The sequence below is a fragment of the Dermacentor silvarum genome, chromosome 1 (assembly GCF_013339745.2).
Source record: "Dermacentor silvarum isolate Dsil-2018 chromosome 1, BIME_Dsil_1.4, whole genome shotgun sequence".
NCBI classification, from domain to species: Eukaryota; Metazoa; Arthropoda; class Arachnida; order Ixodida; family Ixodidae; genus Dermacentor; species Dermacentor silvarum.
In genome coordinates, this window is record NC_051154.1 from 148,950,291 (window position 1) to 148,976,305 (window position 26,015).

A 26,015-nucleotide genomic window follows, 5' to 3' on the forward strand; every position below is an offset into this window, starting at 1 on the left:
CGGTGCGGGCGACCGCCGGGCAGAGAAGTTTTTGGCAGAGGAGAAGCTGCCTCCCCCCCCCCCCCCCTCTTCCCGTTTCTTGCTTTCGCGTGGGAGATTGAGTGGCAAGATACGCCTTTGGCGCCGGAGCACAGCGCCGCCCCGTCTCCCCCCTCCCATACCCCAACGAGCTTTCGCGGGACGGTCGCGTTTGTTTTCCGCCGTGCGTTCGCCCTCCGTGATAGCGCGCGTCCCCCGCACGCTTTCGCTCGCGCATACGGCGCGTGGCGACGATTTTATCGCCCTTGGAATCTATACGGAACCTCACGGCGATGGCGACGGTGACGCAGAAATCCGGTTGAAGTGTCCATATAATTGCCATCGCAATAAAAGCCGTCAAACCACATGATTGATGGCGAGGCACGCACACTTCCGCGTTAATTAACCTATATTCCCGTCAATCCTTAGCCAGTGGTGGTTGTCGGAGACTTTAACGTCGACATCTCAAAACCGGAAACAAAGCAGTGGTTCACCCTCTTCGTGGAAGAGTTTGGCCTCGGTTACCGCAACGATCCGAGTCCACCAACTACCGTACACCGTCATGCATCGATTTAACTTTGGCCGAAAAAAAGAAAGTCACAGTTTCGCCCGAAAGGTGAAGCATCGATCGTGATACCAAATTAGTGCACAGCTGTAAAAAGTAAAGATAGCATATAGTTTTATCGACCGTATAAACTTATAAACATAGGCACCCATGGGGTCAAAATTATTCCGCAGCCCGCCACTACGGCGTGCCTCATAATGAGAACTGGTTTTGGCACGTAAAACCCCAGAAAGAAGAAGAAACTACGCACCGCAACTAAATTAACAAGCATGGTGCCACGCGCGCGCAAGCAAACCTCAACTAATCTCTCTTGATGCACCCCCCCCCCCCCTTACGGCCCGGCGGGAGAGCGCGGCCGCAGCAAAGCACGGCCCCTCCCCCTGCTCACCCTCCCCCTAGAGCCTTCCGGTCGGCGGAAGCGCGGGGCCGCAGTAAAGCGCGGCCCCTCCACCTCCCTACCCTCCCTCCAGAGCGTTGTGCGCGACTGGAAGACTGTGGGCTTCCTTTCCGCTTCCCGTGCTTGCGCGTGCGAGCCACGATTGCCGGCTCATCCTCGCATGCTTTCACTCACACGTATGGCGCGCCGCGACGATTTTATTGCCCGTGGACTTAATACGGAACCTCACGGCGACGACGACGGCAGAAATGCGCCTGGAGTGTCCATATAATTGCTATCGCAATAAAACATTTCTCAAATAAGGACGGAAAACATCTGTGTGTATCATAGTGACCACAAGGCAGTTTTTATAGCAGTAATTTTAAAGTAATGAATAAAACAAAGGTTTTCTAAACTGCAATGAAACGTGTGTTTGTGTCATTTATCACTTTGAAGAGCAATGTGCTTAATGGGCGCACATCATGGCATCGGTGTTTGACTAGTTCCCCTACATTAGGCGCAACATATCTACAGCTTCGCTTACCAACCACCTTCACAGGAGTGAATTGGCGGTTATTTTTTTTTGCATACATATCATGCACCACGCACTGTCTGCGGTACGGCTTTGATGCCCCGCGCTATATTCAAGATGGCCACCCTTCGTGAGGACGCATGGCGGCACGGCTCCGTTTCTTATCCTCCGATCTTAAGAGGTGAGTAGTTTTCTATTCAAATACATTACTGAGAATGCACAACGTAATGTTATACCCGATACTTTCCATGGGATCATGACATAGGACAATAGTGTAATTCCAGCAAAGAAAATTGAGGATGACAGTGACAAAATTTTGCGACCACTTGTTGCGGCATTTCAGCGTAATTTGCGCTTTGTGAAACCACGTGCGATCTGGGTGTTTAATTTAGCTTTAGTTTTTTTTTCAGTAATAGCACACTAAAGGCTAGCCAGTGTGCTGGACCAATGTCTTATTGTCAATTCAGGACTTTTCGGAATGTATTCGTTTTTATTGTGGCAGAGAGAAAGAAAAAAAGCATGCTTGAGAAATCATGGTTGCTTTTAGTCACGAACAAAGCTCACTCAGCGACGTTAGTTCATAGCGATGATCAAGTGCTTAGTTTCTTGAAGTGACCGGAAAGTACGACTTCTTTTCTGTTGTGTCGTTCATGCAAAGACAAACGGTATGGTCGCCTTCGAATAGGGTGTGCGTCACCGGTGTCAATACGGTGTGTCGTGAGAGAGGTTTGGCCTAAGGGGCGACCTATCAGCTCAAAAATGTCGCTCAACGAGGCAAGCAGGTGGCATAGTAAGGCAGAAGGTCGGGAGAAATTATGTTTGTGAACTCAGGAAAAACAGTCGGCAAAGAAGATGAAGAGCCAACAGGAGACGACGAAATATCAGCAGTCAAGGATGATAATTGGCAGTCTTCGGAGGAGGAGAGCGTGCCTAAGGATATGCCTTGCGGTAGGACGTGGTCGCCAATTCCGAATTTGGCGAGAGGAAGGCTTGTGGAGTTGTTGGTGATAGTGGCGATGGTGCGAGAAAGAGTAACGTGATGGGCAAGGAGGACGCCCGCGAGAGTGGAAACAACATAGTCTCCGTCAGGCACAGGTGGAGCAGGAGAAAGGAGGACGCAGGTTATGGCTTGTAGGGTGAGTTGAATGTGCTCGGTGGGGCACAGTTGGCTGGGAACTTCCTTGGGAGGGTCAGGGAACGGAAAATCGAGTTGAACAAGTCCAGTGGAGCAGTCGATAAGTGCGGAATGAGCGTACAGAAAATCAAGGTCTAGAATAACATCATGGGGACACTCTTGAAGAACAATAAAGAAAACAGATATTTGGCGGTCAGCGATACCAACGACGTAAGTGTCCGATCGGTTGACGGAACAGGCAGACTGAATCCCAAGGTTCGCCAACTCTTTGCGTATGACAGACTGCACAAGGGAAACGGTCGGTTGATTATCGTTAGAATAGGCTGGAAAGGCAACCGCTAAAGCGGCTTCTGTCTCCGGAGAACGATACCAACGAGGCTATCGGACATTGGCTGCTGATGCAGTGAGTGAAGGTCCTCGCACGATGACGTAGCGGCTGTATTTGGAAGGCGCGTGAACAGGTGTGCGATGAGACGACTTGTACGGCGAAGGTGTCTATGGGTAAGGTTCCGTGGATTTTTCGTGTCCGTCAACAAATCTGCGTGTGCAAAAACTCAGCTCCCGAATTTGATGCAATATCGCTTCGTTCTGTGCAAAAGCTCATACGTCTTATCACTTGGATATGCATTTTCAGTAGATTAGTTAACAACAGGCGGGTGGTGGTGTGGAGCAGAGGTAAAATACCCGGCCTCAAATCTGAAGGTCGTAAGTTCGAATCCTACTCCAGTCCACTACATTCTCAGGCATGGACTGGTGCCTGACACCGGCAAGAAAAAAATACATATTGCCGAGAGCCAGTGGGGCTCTTCCTAGTGGGGCTCAGGTGGAACCAAACTAGGAAGGCCCACAAGGATTCATCAATGTCGCTCCCTCACCAGAACAGGAATTGGCCTCCCTGGTTCAGTATTCGGCCACTTCCTCCCTCATGACTCCGACAATTAACCCACTGCCCTCAGTCCCCAGTGGCTGCGGAGCACCTGGCCAAGGCGGCGGTCAGACCTGCTACGCGGCAGAGGGTGCTAAGAATCTCTGGGTCCATACAGGCCGCCAATGGAAACTGAACCTGGCAATGTTCAACATGCGCACCCTCTCGACTGTGGTTAGCATAGCAGGACTATCAGGCATTGCCTGGGATATTATTGGCCTTAGTGAGGTTAGAAGAAATGGTGAGGCCTACACAGTGCTAACTGACGGCCACGTCCTCTGCTATGGAGGTCTTCCAGATAAGAGAGAATCCGGGGTAGGATTTCTAGTCCATAACAACATAGCGGGCAACATTTATGAATTCTACAGCATTAATCAGAGGGTAGCAGTCGTCGTAATAAAGCTCAATAGGAGGTACAAAAGGAAGGTAATATAAGCCTACGCCCCAACCTCTAGTCACGATGATGAAGAAATAGAACAGTTTTATGAATACGTTGAATTAGCAATGAGAAAGGTGCGAACTCAGTATACTGTAGTCATGGGTGATTTCAATGCAAAAGTGGGGAAAAAGCAGGTTGGTGAGCAAGCAATTGGCAACTACGGCATCGATTCTAGGAATGCAGGAGGACAGATGTTAGTAGAATTGGCGGAAAGGAATAGGCTCCGAATAATGAATACCTTGTACAGGAAGCGCAGCAACAGCAAGTCGACCTGGGAAAGCCCTAATGGAGAAACAATGAATGAAATAGATTTCATACTGTCTGCCGATCCAAGCATATTTCAGGATGTAGAAGTGTTAGGTAAGGTAAAGTGAAGTGACCATAGGTTAGTGAGGTCTAGAATTTCTCTCAATTGGAAGAGAGAAAGAGTGACATTAGTCAAGAGGAAACAGGCCAACCTAGAGGCAGTAAGAGTAAAAGCACACCAATTCAGGCTGGTGCTCGCAAACAAATATGCAGCTTTAGAAATGGAAGATAAAGAGAACATAGAGGTAATGAATGAAACCGTAACTAGGTTGATCTCAGAAGCAGCAATTGAAGTGGGAGGTAAGGCACCAAGACAACCAGTAGGTAAGCTCTCCCAAGAAAAAAAAAAGATCTAATAAAGAAACGACAAAACATGAAAGTGTCCAACTCAAGAGATCAAATAGAATTCGCTGAACTGTCGAAATTGATCAACAAGAAGAAAGTAAGGGATATTCGAAATTATAACGTGGGAAAGATTGAGGAAGCCGTAAACTATGGACGCAGCATTAAATCAGTAAGACGAAAGCTTGGCATAGGACAAGGCAAGATGTATGTACTGAAAGATAAGCATGGTCATATCATCAGCAATTTCGATGACATAGTAAAAGCAGTGGAAGAATTCTATACTGACCTATACAGTACCGAGTGCAGCCAAGCTACTTGCATTTGAAATAGTGATGAACGGGATACAAAGGCTCCTTCTTAACTAGCGATGAAGTTAAAATGGCCTTGAAAGACATGACCAGGGGAAAAGCTGCTGGAGAAGATGGAATAACAGTAGATTTAATTAAATATGGAGGAAATATAATACTTCAAAAGCTTGCGGCCCTTTATACGCAATGCCTCACAACTTCAAGTGTACCAGAGAGCTGGAAGAACGCCAACATTATACTAATCCATAAGAAGGGAGACGTTAAAGAATTGAAGAATTATAGACCTAGTATAGTGCTTTCAGTATTGTATAAAATATTCACCAAGATAATTTTCAATAGAATCAGGGCAACACTTGACTTCAGCCAACCAAGAGAACAGGCGGGCTTCACGAAGGGATATTCTACGATGGACCACATCCATGTCATCAATCAGGTAATCAAGAAATCTGCGGAGTACAATAAACCTCTCTATAGGGCTTTCATAGATTATGAAAAGGCATTTGATTCAGCAGAGTTACCAGCAGTCATAGAGGCATTGCGTAATCAAGGACTACAGGAGGCATACGTGAATGTCTTATCAAATATCTACAAGGATTCCACATGGTTCTCCACAAGAAAAGTAGAAAGTTACCTATCAGGAAAGGGGGCAGGCAAGGAGACACAATCTCTCCAATGCTATTCACTGCATGCTTAGAAGTATTCAAGCTCTTAGACTGGGAAGGCTCAGGAGTGAGGATCAACGGCGAATATCTCAGCAACCTTCGGTTTGCAATGACATTGTCCTAATCAGCAACAGTGGAGACGAATTACAGCAAATGATTGAGGATCTTAATCGAGAAAGTGTAAGAATTGGGTCGAGGATGAATATACAGAAGACAAAGACAAATGTTCAATAGCCTGGCAAGGGAACAAGAATTCAAGATCGCCAGTCAGCCTCTATAATCTGTAAAGGAGTACGTTTGTATAGGTCAATTGCTCAAGGGGACCCTGATCATGAGAAAGAAATTTACAGAAGAATAAAATTGGGTTGGAGTGCATACGGCAGGAATTGCGAAATCCTGACTGAGAGCTTACCACTGTCGTTGAAAAGAAAAGTGCACAATCATTGCATTCTACCGGTGCTAACATATGGGGCAGAAACTTGGAGCTTAACAAAGAAGCTCGATTTCAAGTTAAGGACCGCACAAAGAGCAATGGAACGAAAAATCTTAGGACTAACGTTGAGAGACAGGAAGACAGCGGTGTGTATCAGAGAACAAACGGGGATAGCCGATATTCTAGTTGACATTAAGCGGAAGAAATGGAGCTGGGCAGGCCATGTAATGCGTAGGATGGATAACTGGTGGACCATTAGGGTTACAGAATGAATACCAAGAGAAGGGAGGCGCAGTCGAAGTCGGCAGAAAGCCAGATGGGGTGATGAAGTTAGGAAATTTGCTGGCGCAAGTTGGAATACGCTAGCGCAAGACAGGGGTAATTGGAGATCTCAGAGAGAGGCCTTCGTTCTGCAGTGGACATAAAACATAGGCTGATGATGATGATGAAGAGTTAACAACAGGCACCACTTTCAGGATCAATAGACTCTCAGATATATTTATTTATTTATTTATTTCACCCGCAAGACCAAGGTATTACAGAGGGGAGTGGGTAAAAAAACGAAAAAAAACGTGCATAAGTAACTAACAAAGCAGCAAAAAGTGGTTTAGTTAATACACCAAAAATTGACTAGCTAATTATATCAAGCAGCGATGATGTCGGATATGGCCGAACAAAGTTTTGAGTTGTCCTTGATTGCAACAACTGCGCCGGGAAGGTGGTTCCATTCTTGAGAAGTCCTGGGAATAAATGATTCTTCACAGGTTCTGGTGTGGCAATGATTATTCCAACCTTATGGCTAGCTGAGCGGTGAAGCACGCGCATACAAATGTCAGAGCCGTGGGGAGGTCACTTTCAAGATACCGTGCGCACGACAGCCCTCAGCCGCGCAAAGTACAAGTACGCAGGTCCTGGCAAAGTAGGAGCCCCGCACCCTCCATCCAGCGCTGCCTTCCCGCTTTCCTCCTTTGCGTGGCAGATTGAGTCGCCAGTTCCCCTTGTGCCCAGTCGCAAGAAACCCATTTAGTGCCGCAGATAAACATCGCCTCCCCTCCCTCCCTCCCATCCCCCACGGCCTTTCACACGGCCGGAGACGTCGTGTTTTCTCTCCGGTGTGCGGTCGCTCTCCGTGAAAGCGCACGTCCCCCGCCCCCTTTCACTCGCACATACAGCATACGGCGCGAGGCGACGAGTTTATCGCCGTTGGACTTTATACGGAACCTCACGAAGACGACGACGGCGATGGTAGGAATGTGCTTGGAGTGTCCATATAATTTCTATCGCAATAAAATAGCTATGTTATATTCCGAGTTGATTCGTAGGATGAATTGGTCCCCTGAGGATTGGTGTTGGCAAGCTTCGATGACTGCTGTCGCAAGTGGGGTCTAATCATGTCCGCAGTGGTAGTCCCTGGTGCGGTTTTTTATGATTTTAAAGTCGTCTTTCTGCAAGAGTGGGAGTTTAGGGAAATATTTTCCTTTCGGTTGTATCGTGGTAATGGTTTCCGAAGAGTGTTGGCTGCCGTGTTGTCGCGTTTGCGTTCCAATGCTTGTGTTTGCGCTGACGCAATGTCAAAACCGTCTGCCAGTCGGCTCCGGTGTCGAGCAACTTGATGGCTGAATGTTTCCACTCATCTCAACGCGGTGGTTGTGCCCATCGCAGGCGTGCAGGGCCCTGTCAGGTCCATTCCGTCGTCGTTTTCGACTGGACGAGAGCTTGTTCCGGTTGTATCAGAGTCTCGCGCCCCGCTCTTGGGCATGGTTAGACCTAACTCCGGAGCCGGAGCGCTGGCGCAGCCGGTTACCAGCCGGCTGTACAGGTACTGGCCTGTTTCAAATCGCAGCTCCCCTTGAAGACGTCCCAGGACAGAAAGATCAGTCCACTGATTCCTCGTAACTTCACGATTCCGTCGGTGTGGGTTGTCGATGGGTCACGATGAGGTTTGCCACCGCAAAGTTGAAAAAATGCGGAACTGAACGTGAGCCAATCTAAACTCGAGACGCACCTCGCGTTCATTTCCGCAAGTGGCAGTCATTCGATTCGACGAGCGCCGGCCACACTATTGCTATCGCCACCACTGACCTGTATCTTAGTTTAGAGGGCCACAAGATCCCACAATAAACCATTTATAGCTTATTCAGTTTAAACCAGTCTGCCTTGCTGCTGCCTGCACACGGTCAAAACCACGTAACAATAGGCAGTTTTAGTGTAGCGTAAAGCAGCAAACGCAAAGGAGTTAGCGTTAGCCTTAACGCTGCGCATGCGCTGTACGTAAACGGTGCTAGAGCTCTTACGTATACGTACGCCATTTTCGGGATCTAGCGGTGAACGCTAACGCACGCAATGGGAGGCTTACCTACGGCAACATGGCGGCGCCAGTCGAAGTGAGAGCTGCCCTGCTTAGGATCTATCGAGTCGTCGGTCTGCACTGTTCCGCTCATTAGTTACCCACTAATGCTCGTGTTTGCTTTAGATTTGTGTGATGATGATTCAACAGCGGCGTACAGGTGACAAAGGGACATTGTTGTCGATATTCGTTCTCGATTAGCGGTGCAGTAGGCTTAAGAGAGGGTTGCTCATGTTTGCTGTATCGGTCTCGAGATGGCGCCCAAGTGTATTTGCGTTAGCGTTTTTCTCCGTTCCGCTATTCTAAAACACTACCTTGTGCCGCGCAATGCAGCCTTATTTGCGTTAGCGTTGCGTCACATGCTTACCCTAACGCAAGCGTTTTACGCTATACTAAAACTCACTAATAGCTGATGATCCGTAATTGGCTATAATGTCCAGTTAACCACAACCAGGCCGATATTCAACAGGCGGTTTCTTATTTCTTTAAAAACATCATAATATAGGAGATGATGTGCCTTTAGGTGGCACCAGCTGCTCTTCGTAATGTGGCAAAACGGAATAAAATCACGAAAACCATCGAAATACAGTGAACACAGTCAAGGAAAACAAAAACATAAACGTTCTGCACATGAGTCCAGAATGCCAAAGAATATATTTCAAGAACACGTGCAAACATCTTTTAACATTACGGGGAAACAACGCGAAAAAAAATACGAGGACGCTTAAGCTTTACCCTTAAGAGTGGAACGCGATAGCATTCAAAGATCCCTGGCTGCTTATCAGGTTTGCCGGCAACTGCAGCTTTCTTTTTTCTCCAACTTCGCCTCCGCGTGCGGCTGCTGAAGAGGCGAGCGCCATCTGGATGGTATTTTTGCATGGAGCAATTAAGCGCGGCGTGCCGCTGTATGAGTGGTAGAATTGCTGGAAAAGGGGTTGTGGTTGAGTTTCCGCATAAGAGAATTATATTTTCTCGTATATTTAAATTACAGCCAGACGCTATCACCCCTGTAGGTTGTGGTTACGTCGTACTTTACAATTTTTCTGACGCATTTTGCTTTGGTAAATTCGATTAGTTCACCAGTGCCTCTGGTCCACGCGGAGGTCCGGCGTGGTCGCGGTGGTTCGGGATGATTTTATTGCCGCGGACGCCGACGCCAAGACCGACACGGACGCCGACGCCGGATTTTCGGCGAGAGGAGGCCTTCAACGCTATCGCGTTAAAAAAAAAGAACAAAGATGGACAGGACAGGCACTGGTAGGCGCTTGTCTCGTTTTTTTACGCGCTGTTTCCTCGTAATGAACCCATACCAACAAGTTCAAGTTTAGACCCTTTTAATGACTAAACACGCACAGTTCCATGAATAAATCATAATAATTGAAGTTGTCCGTGAAATCCCACAGTTCAGTTTTGCAGACGAGTGGGTCATAATACGCAGCATGCCACATAACTACATAGCATCGTGTAACTAATTTAGTTTTATGGCGCATCGCCCGAAGATTTAGTACAAACCAAGGATGCTTGTATTTTCTAAAAAATATTCAAAGCATCAAGCGCTTTTCTCTGTAACCCCGCGGTTAGCCATGGACCAAGTGCTTTTTTCGGCGTGAATGGTCAATCTAATAACATCAGATTTGTCCTCAATGTCCGACGTGCAATCTCGTCTTTCGGGCACTCTATAGAAGGGGGCGGGCCACATCTTCGTTTGGGTAGCCAGAAGAGCACGGCAGACTAGGGGACCCCGCGCCTAAAGTGCCGCATATGTGCTGTACCCAGCCGCAGGTGGTGCAAATTCCTAGGGAAAGTACATGGATTTGTCTGAGCTCCGTGCTTTGGGCTTCCGACTATTTTGTGGCTTCGTTTATTACGCTTTATCTTGGCCTAAATTGGCCTAAGTTTCAAAGCAATTTGGACTTTTTAATGCAGATATACTTTTTAATGCAGCTCTGTAAGCACTGATAATGACTGCTAATTGCAGTGGTTCCGCTTGTCCATGCGTCAGTGGCGTAACGGTTTCAATATCGGGCTTCTGTGTTAGAGGTCCTGTGTTAAAATCCTGCCATCGGACAATTTAATAATGTTTATTTAGTTTTTTATAACGCAGTACTTTCTTTAAAATGATCACTTTGCAAGGTCACGAAGCCATTTAAAGCCAGACGGACGAAGTTTAGGAAAATTCATGTACTACCCATCATTCCCATGCTGGCTCAACTGCCCTATATGATGCCGTAGACTAGCGCCACATTTCCCTCTAGTGATATGGGGTCAAAGTCTCAAGCAATGGCAAATTAGTAGACAGCTATGTGAAGTAAGGATAGTAGTTTTATCGGTTGTAAAATGGTGTCAATATTCGCTTACTAACTAAATAAACAAGCATGGTGTCACGCGCGCACAGGTAAACATGAACACATCTCGCTCGATGAGCGCAGAAACTCGTGAAAACGCTGGAGTGAGAAAGCGCGCCAGCGGCAGCGAGCAAACTGACCTTCACGCTTGCTCTCGCTTCAATGCGAACTAAACGTCGAAAGCACAGCACATACGAAGCTACCGGCACTCGGATAATGCACTTTGTCCCCATCGCAGATCGCTTTCAAGATGAGGCCCCGCGGGCGCACACTTCGTCCGCATCGCAGATCGTTTTCAAGATACTGTGCCGCGCGGCAGCTCCGTGAGCAGCAGCCGCGGGAGCAGAACCTACCCCCCTCCCCTCTCCGTCGCCTCCTCCCCGTAGCTCCAGCGTAAACGAAGACCGCGCGCTTCCGGTCACCTTCGTCTCTCGCGCGCGCGAGATTAAGCTGCGGTGGTCGGCTCACCCACGCACGGTTTCACTCGGACACACAGCGCGTGGTGACGATTTTATCGCCGTTGGACTTTATACGGAACCTCACGGCGACGACGACGGCGATGGAAGAAATGCGCCTGGGGTGTCCATATAATTGCTATCGCAATAAAACTAAAATAAAATTTTGCTGTTTATTCTTTGCAAACACGGCGTTTGTAGGAAAAGGAAGGAAAATCCCGGGATCCTAGCCATAGGTTGGGTCCCGGGATTTTTTCGCGCCCGTCACATCCACATAAAGCGCAGGTGGGCCGATTCCGGCGGCACTGCAGGCCCACGAGCAATATTGTAATACGAAATGCAGAAATAAAAAAATGTCGCAGTTTCACCCGAAAGGCGAAGCATCGATTGCGATAGCAAATTAGTAGAGCGCTATTCGGAGTAGGGATAGTAGTTTTATCGGCTGCATAAACTTGGACACATTGGCTTACTGATTTAACAATCGTGGTGTCAGCACGAACAAGCAAACATGAATAGATCACACTGAATGACCGCAGCCAACGACTGTCAAAACGTGGCAGCAAGCGCAAGTTCGCGCGGTCTATCGCTTCAACGGAAACTGAGCGGCAAATGCACAGCCCACACAAAGGTCAGAGCCGTGTGGAGATAAGAGACGGTGCGGGCGACCGCCGGGCAGAGAAGTTTTTGGCAGAGGAGAAGCTGCCTCCCCCCCCCCCCCCTCTTCCCGTTTCTTGCTTTCGCGTGGGAGATTGAGTGGCAAGATACGCCTTTGGCGCCGGAGCACAGCGCCGCCCCGTCTCCCCCCTCCCATACCCCAACGAGCTTTCGCGGGACGGTCGCGTTTGTTTTCCGCCGTGCGTTCGCCCTCCGTGATAGCGCGCGTCCCCCGCACGCTTTCGCTCGCGCATACGGCGCGTGGCGACGATTTTATCGCCCTTGGAATCTATACGGAACCTCACGGCGATGGCGACGGTGACGCAGAAATCCGGTTGAAGTGTCCATATAATTGCCATCGCAATAAAAGCCGTCAAACCACATGATTGATGGCGAGGCACGCACACTTCCGCGTTAATTAACCTATATTCCCGTCAATCCTTAGCCAGTGGTGGTTGTCGGAGACTTTAACGTCGACATCTCAAAACCGGAAACAAAGCAGTGGTTCACCCTCTTCGTGGAAGAGTTTGGCCTCGGTTACCGCAACGATCCGAGTCCACCAACTACCGTACACCGTCATGCATCGATTTAACTTTGGCCGAAAAAAAGAAAGTCACAGTTTCGCCCGAAAGGTGAAGCATCGATCGTGATACCAAATTAGTGCACAGCTGTAAAAAGTAAAGATAGCATATAGTTTTATCGACCGTATAAACTTATAAACATAGGCACCCATGGGGTCAAAATTATTCCGCAGCCCGCCACTACGGCGTGCCTCATAATGAGAACTGGTTTTGGCACGTAAAACCCCAGAAAGAAGAAGAAACTACGCACCGCAACTAAATTAACAAGCATGGTGCCACGCGCGCGCAAGCAAACCTCAACTAATCTCTCTTGATGCGCCCCCCCCCCCCTTACGGCCCGGCGGGAGAGCGCGGCCGCAGCAAAGCACGGCCCCTTCCCCTGCTCACCCTCCCCCTAGAGCCTTCCGGTCGGCGGAAGCGCGGGGCCGCAGTAAAGCGCGGCCCCTCCACCTCCCTACCCTCCCTCCAGAGCGTTGTGCGCGACTGGAAGACTGTGGGCTTCCTTTCCGCTTCCCGTGCTTGCGCGTGCGAGCCACGATTGCCGGCTCATCCTCGCATGCTTTCACTCACACGTATGGCGCGCCGCGACGATTTTATTGCCCGTGGACTTAATACGGAACCTCACGGCGACGACGACGGCAGAAATGCGCCTGGAGTGTCCATATAATTGCTATCGCAATAAAACATTTCTCAAATAAGGACGGAAAACATCTGTGTGTATCATAGTGACCACAAGGCAGTTTTTATAGCAGTAATTTTAAAGTAATGAATAAAACAAAGGTTTTCTAAACTGCAATGAAACGTGTGTTTGTGTCATTTATCACTTTGAAGAGCAATGTGCTTAATGGGCGCACATCATGGCATCGGTGTTTGACTAGTTCCCCTACATTAGGCGCAACATATCTACAGCTTCGCTTACCAACCACCTTCACAGGAGTGAATTGGCGGTTATTTTTTTTTTGCATACATATCATGCACCACGCACTGTCTGCGGTACGGCTTTGATGCCCCGCGCTATATTCAAGATGGCCACCCTTCGTGAGGACGCATGGCGGCACGGCTCCGTTTCTTATCCTCCAATCTTAAGAGGTGAGTAGTTTTCTATTCAAGTACATTACTGAGAATGCACAACGTAATGTTATACCCGATACTTTCCATGGGATCATGACATAGGACAATAGTGTAATTCCCGCAAAGAAAATTGAGGATGACAGTGACAAAATTTTGCGACCACTTGTTGCGGCATTTCAGCGTAATTTGCGCTTTGTGAAACCACGTGCGATCTGGGTGTTTAATTTAGCTTTAGTTTTTTTTTCAGTAATAGCACACTAAAGGCTAGCCAGTGTGCTGGACCAATGTCTTATTGTCAATTCAGGACTTTTCGGAATGTATTCGTTTTTATTGTGGCAGAGAGAAAGAAAAAAAGCATGCTTGAGAAATCATGGTTGCTTTTAGTCACGAACAAAGCTCACTCAGCGACGTTAGTTCATAGCGGTGATCAAGTGCTTAGTTTCTTGAAGTGACCGGAAAGTACGACTACTTTTCTGTTGTGTCGTTCATGCAAAGACAAACGGTATGGTCGCCTTCGAATAGGGTGTGCGTCACCGGTGTCAATACGGTGTGTCGTGAGAGAGGTTTGGCCTAAGGGGCGACCTATCAGCTCAAAAATGTCGCTCAACGAGGCAAGCAGGTGGCATAGTAAGGCAGAAGGTCGGGAGAAATTATGTTTGTGAACTCAGGAAAAACAGTCGGCAAAGAAGATGAAGAGCCAACAGGAGACGACGAAATGTCAGCAGTCAAGGATGATAATTGGCAGTCTTCGGAGGAGGACAGCGTGCCTAAGGATATGCCTTGCGGTAGGACGTGGTCGCCAATTCCGAATTTGGCGAGAGGAAGGCTGGTGGAGTTGTTGGTGATAGTGGCGATGGTGCGAGAAAGAGTAACGTGATGGGCAAGGAGGACGCCCGCGAGAGTGGAAACAACATAGTCTCCGTCAGGCACAGGTGGAGCAGGAGAAAGGAGGACGCAGGTTATGGCTTGTAGGGTGAGTTGAATGTGCTCGGTGGGGCACAGTTGGCTGGGAACTTCCTTGGGAGGGTCAGGGAACGGAAAATCGAGTTGAACAAGTCCAGTGGAGCAGTCGATAAGTGCGGAATGAGCGTACAGAAAATCAAGGTCTAGAATAACATCATGGGGACACTCTTGAAGAACAATAAAGAAAACAGATATTTGGCGGTCAGCGATACCAACGACGTAAGTGTCCGATCGGTTGACGGAACAGGCAGACTGAATCCCAAGGTTCGCCAACTCTTTGCGTATGACAGACTGCACAAGGAAACGGTCGGTTGATTATCGTTAGAATAGGCTGGAAAGGCAACCGCTAAAGCGGCTTCTGTCTCCGGAGAACGATACCAACGAGGCTATCGGACATTGGCTGCTGATGCAGTGAGTGAAGGTCCTCGCACGATGACGTAGCGGCTGTATTTGGAAGGCGCGTGAACAGGTGTGCGATGAGACGACTTGTACGGCGAAGGTGTCTATGGGTAAGGTTCCGTGGATTTTTCGTGTCCGTCAACAAATCTGCGTGTGCAAAAACTCAGCTACCGAATTTGATGCAATATCGCTTCGTTCTGTGCAAAAGCTCATACGTCTTATCACTTGGATATGCATTTTCAGTAGATTAGTTAACAACAGGCGGGTGGTGGTGTGGAGCAGAGGTAAAATACCCGGCCTCAAATCTGAAGGTCGTAAGTTCGAATCCTACTCCAGTCCACTACATTCTCAGGCATGGACTGGTGCCTGACACCGGCAAGAAAAAAATACATATTGCCGAGAGCCAGTGGGGCTCTTCCTAGTGGGGCTCAGGTGGAACCAAACTAGGAAGGCCCACAAGGATTCATCAATGTCGCTCCCTCACCAGAACAGGAATTGGCCTCCCTGGTTCAGTATTCGGCCACTTCCTCCCTCATGACTCCGACAATTAACCCACTGCCCTCAGTCCCCAGTGGCTGCGGAGCACCTGGCCAAGGCGGCGGTCAGACCTGCTACGCGGCAGAGGGTGCTAAGAATCTCTGGGTCCATACAGGCCGCCAATGGAAACTGAACCTGGCAATGTTCAACATGCGCACCCTCTCGACTGTGGTTAGCATAGCAGGACTATCAGGCATTGCCTGGGATATTATTGGCCTTAGTGAGGTTAGAAGAAATGGTGAGGCCTACACAGTGCTAACTGACGGCCACGTCCTCTGCTATGGAGGTCTTCCAGATAAGAGAGAATCCGGGGTAGGATTTCTAGTCCATAACAACATAGCGGGCAACATTTATGAATTCTACAGCATTAATCAGAGGGTAGCAGTCGTCGTAATAAAGCTCAATAGGAGGTACAAAAGGAAGGTAATATAAGCCTACGCCCCAACCTCTAGTCACGATGATGAAGAAATAGAACAGTTTTATGAATACGTTGAATTAGCAATGAGAAAGGTGCGAACTCAGTATACTGTAGTCATGGGTGATTTCAATGCAAAAGTGGGGAAAAAGCAGGTTGGTGAGCAAGCAATTGGCAACTACGGCATCGATTCTAGGAATGCAGGAGGACAGATGTTAGTAGAATTGGCGGAAAGGAATAGGCTCCGAATAATGAATACCTTGTACAGGAAGCGCAGCAACAGCAAGTCGACCTGGGAAAGCCCTAATGGAGAAACAAGGAATGAAATAGATTTCATACTGTCTGCCGATCCAAGCATATTTCAGGATGTAGAAGTGTCAGGTAAGGTAAAGTGAAGTGACCATAGGTTAGTGAGGTCTAGAATTTCTCTCAATTGGAAGAGAGAAAGAGTGACATAAGTCAAGAGGAAACAGGCCAACCTAGAGGCAGTAAGAGTAAAAGCACACCAATTCAGGCTGGTGCTCGCAAACAAATATGCAGCTTTAGAAATGGAAGATAAAGAGAACATAGAGGTAATGAATGAAACCGTAACTAGGTTGATCTCAGAAGCAGCAATTGAAGTGGGAGGTAAGGCACCAAGACAACCAGTAGGTAAGCTCTCCCAAGAAAAAAAAAGATCTAATAAAGAAACGACAAAACATGAAAGTGTCCAACTCAAGAGATCAAATAGAATTCGCTGAACTGTCGAAATTGATCAACAAGAAGAAAGTAAGGGATATTCGAAATTATAACGTGGGAAAGATTGAGGAAGCCGTAAACTATGGACGCAGCATTAAATCAGTAAGACGAAAGCTTGGCATAGGACAAGGCAAGATGTATGTACTGAAAGATAAGCATGGTCATATCATCAGCAATTTCGATGACATAGTAAAAGCAGTGGAAGAATTCTATACTGACCTATACAGTACCGAGTGCAGCCAAGCTACTTGCATTTGAAATAGTGATGAACGGGATACAAAGACTCCTTCTTAACTAGCGATGAAGTTAAAATGGCCTTGAAAGACATGACCAGGGGAAAAGCTGCTGGAGAAGATGGAATAACAGTAGATTTAATTAGATATGGAGGAAATATAATACTTCAAAAGCTTGCGGCCCTTTATACGCAATGCCTCACAACTTCAAGTGTACCAGAGAGCTGGAAGAACGCCAACATTATACTAATCCATAAGAAGGGAGACGTTAAAGAATTGAAGAATTATAGACCTAGTATAGTGCTTTCAGTATTGTATAAAATATTCACCAAGATAATTTTCAATAGAATCAGGGCAACACTTGACTTCAGCCAACCAAGAGAACAGGCGGGCTTCACGAAGGGATATTCTACGATGGACCCCATCCATGTCATCAATCAGGTAATCAAGAAATCTGCGGAGTACAATAAACCTCTCTATAGGGCTTTCATAGATTATGAAAAGGCATTTGATTCAGCAGAGTTACCAGCAGTCATAGAGGCATTGCGTAATCAAGGACTACAGGAGGCATACGTGAATGTCTTAGCAAATATCTACAAGGATTCCACATGGTTCTCCACAAGAAAAGTAGAAAGTTACCTATCAGGAAAGGGGGCAGGCAAGGAGACACAATCTCTCCAATGCTATTCACTGCATGCTTAGAAGTATTCAAGCTCTTAGACTGGGAAGGCTCAGGAGTGAGGATCAACGGCGAATATCTCAGCAACCTTCGGTTTGCAATGACATTGTCCTAATCATCAACAGTGGAGACGAATTACAGCAAATGATTGAGGATCTTAATCGAGAAAGTGTAAGAATTGGGTTGAGGATGAATATGCAGAAGACAAAGACAAATGTTCAATAGCCTGGCAAGGGAACAAGAATTCAAGATCGCCAGTCAGCCTCTATAATCTGTAAAGGAGTACGTTTATATAGGTCAATTGCTCAAGGGGACCCTGATCATGAGAAAGAAATTTACAGAAGAATAAAATTGGGTTGGAGTGCATACGGCAGGAATTGCGAAATCCTGACTGAGAGCTTACCACTGTCGTTGAAAAGAAAAGTGCACAATCATTGCATTCTACCGGTGCTAACATATGGGGCAGAAACTTGGAGCTTAACAAAGAAGCTCGATTTCAAGTTAAGGACCGCACAAAGAGCAATGGAACGAAAAATCTTAGGACTAACGTTGAGAGACAGGAAGACAGCGGTGTGTATCAGAGAACAAACGGGGATAGCCGATATTCTAGTTGACATTAAGCGGAAGAAATGGAGCTGGGCAGGCCATGTAATGCGTAGGATGGATAACTGGTGGACCATTAGGGTTACAGAATGAATACCAAGAGAAGGGAAGCGCAGTCGAAGTCGGCAGAAAGCCAGATGGGGTGATGAAGTTAGGAAATTTGCTGGCGCAAGTTGGAATACGCTAGCGCAAGACAGGGGTAATTGGAGATCTCAGACAGAGGCCTTCGTTCTGCAGTGGACATAAAATATAGGCTGATGATGATGATGAAGAGTTAACAACAGGCACCACTTTCAGGATCAATAGACTCTCAGATATATTTATTTATTTATTTATTTATTTCACCCGCAAGACCAAGGTATTACAGAGGGGAGTGGGTAAAAAAACGAAAAAAAACATGCATAAGTAACTAACAAAGCAGCAAAAAGTGGTTTAGTTAATACACCAAAAATTGACTAGCTAATTATATCAAGAAGCGATGATGTCGGATATGGCCGAACAAAGTTTTGAGTTGTCCTTGATTGCAACAACTGCGCCGGGAAGGTGGTTCCATTCTTGAGAAGTCCTGGGAATAAATGATTCTTCACAGGTTCTGGTGTGGCAGTGAATTATTCCAACCTTATGGCTAAGGTTGGCTAATGATGCTCAGCTTTATCAACGTATCAAAAGAAAAAACCGGCTATAACACAACTTTATTCATTCACGAGACTCAGCTACATTGCCAGAATTCAAAAAGTACCGTAATGCTTTAACAACCGACTTAAGGAAATCGAAACGGCACTACTACCACAATCTTTTTGAGGGTGTATATAATACTCCACGTCGAATATGGGAGGCTTCAAACTCGATAACTTCAAGAAAGAAAGCCAGCGATAAAATTACGGAACTCGTAGTTAATGGTGAAACTCTCAGTGGTGAAGGCTAGCTAATGCAATAAACACGCATTTTCTTGATGCAGGTTCCTATAACACCAATGTAAACGTGTGCGATGGTACAATGCCAATGGATGCAACACTGAGTCAATCTCTTTTCCTACGATCTACTGACCCAAATGAAATCTCAAATATAATCGACAAGCTTGACAATAATATAACTCCTGGTGTTGACGAACTTCGCTCAAATGAAATAAAGTTAATATCGCCATTGATATGATAAGTTCTTAGCTATATAATTAACCTTACTTTGACTACTGGTGTATTTCCTAAACAATTGAAAATCGCTAAAGTTACTGCAGTATACAAAGGTGGTGACGTAAGCGCCCTATCTATACAGACCTATTTCAGTACTTCCTGCAATATCTAAAATATTTGAATGCATTATTTATGACAGATCAGTCTCATTTTTTGAAAGACATCAAGTAATAACTCAGTGCCAGTATGGATTTCGGAAGCACCGGTCGACTGAAAAGGCTCTTGTGTACATAAAAGACGGAATAATCGAAGACATGGAAAGTAGAAAATACACACTGGGTTTGTTTTTGGACATTGAGAAGGCATTTGATTTTATACAGTTCGATTTGTTACTCCACAAATTATCTAGATACGGAGTGCGGGGTATTGCATTAGACCTTCTTAATAGTTATTTGCATGATCGATATCAGTTTGCCAAAACTAATGACGCTGTGTCGATGCTTGCGAAGCTAAAACATGGAGTGCCGCAGGGATCTATATTAGGTCCATTATTATTTCTTATTTACATAAATGATATTGTAGAGATAGATAATTACGCTCAAGTTATAATGTATGCGGAGGATACTAATATCTTCTTCTCTTCACATAATCTACTGACACTAGGACGTTTTGTAAATAACTACCTTACGCACCTATCAAACTGGTTAAGAAGAAATAGATTACGGCTAAATGCCTCAAAAACAACATATGTCATATTTCGTCCGGTAAATAAATCTTTACATAACAAACTTAGTGCAAAATTTGAGGACACTTTAATAAACCAAGTTCAAGAGCAAAAGTTTCTCGGGATTCAGTTTAAGAAAGACCTGAGCTGGTCTGTTCACATAAAGAGCTTAAGTATGGAACTAGCCCGTAAAGTTGGATGTCGTTACAAGATATCTCAGCTCATACCTCTCTGGCTAAAAAAGAATATTTATTTTCCCTCTTTTATTCCAAGTTAACTTATGATTTATTGGTGTGGGGTACCACTACGCAACACAATAACAATAAACTCATTACTTTACAAAAAAAGTGTTGCGCTGCTTTGAGTCTTTTCATAGAAATGTGCAGAATTTAAGAACAGCTCCTCCGTTCAAGAAACATAGCATCGTAAGGGCGGACCAGTTATATTAAGTAAAAGTTTTGCAAGAAATACACCAGAAGAAGCTTTAAGAAAGTTATGGCTTTGAAAACGCTCAATATCTTTTAAGGCACCAAAAACATCGAATGCCAAAAATTAGAACAAACTATGGAAAGAAAACAATGACCTATCAAATACCTGCCATCTTAAACAAATTTGAAGGAATGCTAAACTTCGAATGTACATTACGTGTATTTAAACGCCATGTTATGGAAACATTGTTGTCCTCTGGTATAAAGTACAATCAGAACTAAGCATTTTGTTTGTAACACAGAAAGTGATCTCTAAATCTTTTCTTGTGTCCCTTTTATTGCGTATATTGAATCAATCTTATCTATTATGTGAGAGGTTTTCACGATGCACAAGTGAAATGCAACTCGTTTTTTTATTTAATTGCATGTAAATTTCGATATCGTCATGCAATGTATGATCTGTTGTGTGTACTACTGAACAAGCGACAGGTTCTCTATGTTATAGGACGGTGCAAAATGTCGGTTATATAACTTTTCTTGGTCAACGCAATTTTATTGTAACTGTTTGGTTCAGCACATTTTTTTCATGTTTTGTAAGTGCATCACTCTGAACTGTTTGGGCTGAGGCCTCGTCAGGCACAAACGGCCTTTGGCTTCTGTCCCTGCAGCAGGCTTTATGTGCTGTCTGCTGATTAAACTGAAAATAAATAAAAAAAGACCTAATAAAGGAATGGCAAAACATGAATGTCAAACACGAGAGATCGGATAGAATTCGCTGAACTGTCGAAACTGATCAACATGAAGAATGTATGGGATATCCGAAATTATAACGGGGAAAAGATTGAGGAAGCAGAAAAATAAGGACGCAGCATGAAATCAGAGAGAAGAAAACTGGGCATAGGGTAAGGCAAAATGCATGCACTGACAGATAAGCAGGGTAATATCATCAGCAATTTCGATGACATAGTAAAAGCAGCGGAAGAATCCTATACTGAGCTGCACAGTTCCCTGAGCAGCCAAGCTACTTTCATTCGAAGTAGTGATGAAAAGGATACAGAGGCCCCTTCTATAACTCGCGATGAAGTTAGAAGCGCCTTGAAAGACATGACCAGGGGAAAAGCTGCTGGAGACGATGGAATAACAGTCGATTTAATCAAGGACGGAGGAGATATCATACTTGAAAAGCTTGCGGACCTTTACACGCAATGCCTCAAGATTTCAAGTGTACCAGAAACCTGGAAGAACGCGAACATTATACTCATCCTTAAGAAGGCAGACGTTAAAGAATTCAAGAATTATAGACCCATTAGCTTGCTTTCAGTATTGTATAAAATATTCACCAAGGTAATTTCAGATAGAATCAGGGCAACACTTGACTTCAGCCAACCAAGAGAACAGGCGCGCTTCACGAAGGGATATTCTACGATGGACCACATCCATGTCATCAATCAGGTAATCAAGAAATCTGCGGAGTACAATAAACCTCTCTATAGGGCTTTCATAGATTATGAAAAGGCATTTGATTCAGCAGAGTTACCAGCAGTCATAGAGGCATTGCGTAATCAAGGACTACAGGAGGCATACGTGAATGTCTTAGCAAATATCTACAAGGATTCCACATGGTTCTCCACAAGAAAAGTAGAAAGTTACCTATCAGGAAAGGGGGCAGGCAAGGAGACACAATCTCTCCAATGCTATTCACTGCATGCTTAGAAGTATTCAAGCTCTTAGACTGGGAAGGCTCAGGAGTGAGGATCAACGGCGAATATCTCAGCAACCTTCGGTTTGCAATGACATTGTCCTAATCAGCAACAGTGGAGACGAATTACAGCAAATGATTGAGGATCTTAATCGAGAAAGTGTAAGAATTGGGTTGAGGATGAATATGCAGAAGACAAAGACAAATGTTCAATAGCCTGGCAAGGGAACAAGAATTCAAGATCGCCAGTCAGCCTCTATAATCTGTAAAGGAGTACGTTTATATAGGTCAATTGCTCAAGGGGACCCTGATCATGAGAAAGAAATTTACAGAAGAATAAAATTGGGTTGGAGTGCATACGGCAGGAATTGCGAAATCCTGACTGAGAGCTTACCACTGTCGTTGAAAAGAAAAGTGCACAATCATTGCATTCTACCGGTGCTAACATATGGGGCAGAAACTTGGAGCTTAACAAAGAAGCTCGATTTCAAGTTAAGGACCGCACAAAGAGCAATGGAACGAAACATCTTAGGACTAACGTTGAGAGACAGGAAGACAGCGGTGTGTATCAGAGAACAAACGGGGATAGCCGATATTCTAGTTGACATTAAGCGGAAGAAATGGAGCTGGGCAGGCCATGTAATGCGTAGGATGGATAACTGGTGGACCATTAGGGTTACAGAATGAATACCAAGAGAAGGGAAGCGCAGTCGAAGTCGGCAGAAAACCAGATGGGGTGATGAAGTTAGGAAATTTGCTGGCGCAAGTTGGAATACGCTAGCGCAAGACAGGGGTAATTGGAGATCTCAGAGAGAGGCCTTCGTTCTGCAGTGGACATAAAATATAGGCTGATGATGATGATGAAGAGTTAACAACAGGCACCACTTTCAGGATCAATAGACTCTCAGATATATTTATTTATTTATTTATTTATTTCACCCGCAAGACCAAGGTATTACAGAGGGGAGTGGGTAAAAAAACGAAAAAAAACGTGCATAAGTAACTAACAAAGCAGCAAAAAGTGGTTTAGTTAATACACCAAAAATTGACTAGCTAATTATATCAAGAAGCGATGATGTCGGATATGGCCGAACAAAGTTTTGAGTTGTCCTTGATTGCAACAACTGCGCCGGGAAGGTGGTTCCATTCTTGAGAAGTCCTGGGAATAAATGATTCTTCACAGGTTCTGGTGTGGCAGTGAATTATTCCAACCTTATGGCTATGATCAATGAGAGAGGATATGTAGGTAGGAGATGATATAAGATTATCGCGCAGGTAGGAATTGTGGAAATATAGTTTATGAAAAAAAGAAAGGCGAGAGCACTTACGTCGGGCGGAGAGTAGGGGAAGAAGCAAGGAATTTTTCATTAAAGTTACGCTTGAAATGCGACTATAATTACTACAAATGAAACGCGCAGCATTGTTTTGGATTAGTTCAAGTGATTGAATAAGGGTTTGAAGGTGAGCGTCCCAGATGGATGATGCGTACTCCATTTTACTCCTAATAAGCGTTTTGTATAAGATTAACTTTAATGACATAGGAGCAGAAGAAAAATTTCGGCGAATATAACCTAGAATGCGGTTAGTATTGTTGATAACCTTGTCGATATGTAATGACCAGGAAAGTGTCGAGGTTATGTGGACGCCTAGATAATGCTTTCTCAAAAAGTTGTTGCTGTACGACCCGCGTCGGCCATGTGTGCGCTTGCACCGCCCTCTCTTTATCGTCGTTGGAAGCGCTTGAGTGCCTAGTTTCCTTCCGGTCTCCCAGCGTGGCGGTCCTGTCGCGCGTGTCTAGTGTCCTTCGGCTCCCGCGGTGGCGGTAGTCTTCCACGTGAATGTATTCACAGCAGTGAAATGGCGCGTGATCTTTTTTTTTTTTTTGCTTCTTGGAAGCGTCGACATTCATTGACGATGTCGGTGACGGTGGAAAAATTATTTTACACTAGCATGTTAAAAGCGTCGTCTGCTATGCTCTTCAAAACATGGTTCACTTTGTCTTATTCTGACATCCGCTCTTCAACCTTGCGGCAAAGGGCGAGAACGTCCTGGATGTATGTCACATATGATTCGGTCGACGTCTGGACGCGGGACCCAGTTTCCTTTTGCGCACCTCGCTGACGGCCAACAGGTTCGCTGAACAACTCGCGGAGATTTTGCTTGCATAGCTCCCAGCTCTTCAGTTCTTCCTCATGGTTTCGAAACCGGACCCGTGCCGGGCCTTGCAGGTGGAAAATTATGTTTGTCAGCTTAACCGTTTGATCCCACCTATTATGAGCCCTGTGTGCTCGTACATTTGAAGCCACTCATAGACGTCAAGATTGTCGGTCCGGGAAAACGTTCTTGGGTCGCGGTGCTGGGACAAGATGACGGTCTGCGTTGTGGTAGCGATTGCTTCTGTCGGCATGGCGGTTGTTCCAGCACCGGCTCCAGCGGTCGTTATGTTTTAGTGGCCAGCTACGTCCACTTAGGAGCTCCGCCGTGCACAGTAGTATGCCGCACCTCCGCCTGATATGTTGCGGAGGGAAGAAGTAAGACGGATAATGTATTTGCATTAGGTACACGATTGACAAGTCCATAGCGGGCCAATCACTGAAGCGTCGTCTTCTTCAGCCCCAAGCTCGTGCTCCTCTTCCTCTATGTTGTGCAGAACAGTTAACAATATGTTATTTTATCTTCAATATTTGGAGTGATATGCTGGCATATGAACCCGCCGCATATGAGAGCACATGGCACACATTATTGATTTCATTCCTTCGTTTGCCGTAGTTCGAATGTCTTAGTTCGTTAACGGCGGGAAAATATTTTGTACTATCGGCCCATTTGAAAAGCATATAGCGCAGGAGATACTAGTACCAAAGCTGCGAAGCTATGCTGCCATCCCGCTCGTGGCCACAAAGAATTGCTCGCCTCTTTTCGCCTACCCTCACTTGCTGACTCTGACGAAGGATAACGGAATGTACGAATGACCAATCGCAAAAATGATAAATAAACGGACAAAAATTTGCATAACCTGGACTGCATCACAACTTTTAGGAAAACAAAGTAAAAAGGCAGCATGTGTCATTGTCACACGTAAATAATACTATACCCTTAACGTAATGCGTCCACCGCTTTAGATTATCAGGACTATTTCCTACTTGAGCGATTTTGCTTGATATTGTAGGGAAAATAGCTGAAGTAGGATGTGTTTGCGACGTATACATAGTGCACTCAAAGGGTCTGTAAGTGTCGTATGTGGTAAATGCTGTAAATATCTGGTACAGAAGTATAAGTTGCGATCTTTTTCGTTTCTGGTGTTAAAGAATATTGTAGACGAGACACAGAGCATAAGACACTCGAGACCTCAGATTACCACGGTGCTCACGACGAATATAATTTTCTCTTTTATGCCCTGTGCGCCTGCGCGGCATTTTTAGCGCTAATAGTAGATAGAGGTGGTCCTGAAAATGCGTTGATAGCACAAGCGTCCTTCTACGAACAAGCGTAGAACGTTTTGTTGTAGACTCTATGGGCTCCTCCATCCAAAGGGGGAACACGTTAGCATGTGGCCGCACTCGGTGAAGCGCGTATTCACCCTGCGTGGCCGCGCGTCGTACAGAGGCCGCGACACCTGGAAGCCGGTCATGCCATGCGCGCCTTCTTGTCGACTGCTACATGTTTTGAGCGCACCTAGCCGGCGTTGCGGGGAAGCAAACTTCCCTGTCAGACTTGTATTTCAGTTTCAGGAAAGCCAGCTTCGCATTTATGCAATATATGCAGTATAGCGTGTTTTTTCGTTATTTTTGTTGTTGTTGTTAGAAAAATAAAAAAGCGCCTGCAGCATACAGCGCAATTAGGCCTGTTGACATGGATTACCTCAAGAAGTGGACTTCATTTTAGCGGCAAAGCGCAATGTCCATGTGGCTAATTAAAAGGATTCACTGAATAACTTCCTAATTATTATCTTTGTGTCGTATGTTCCACTTCC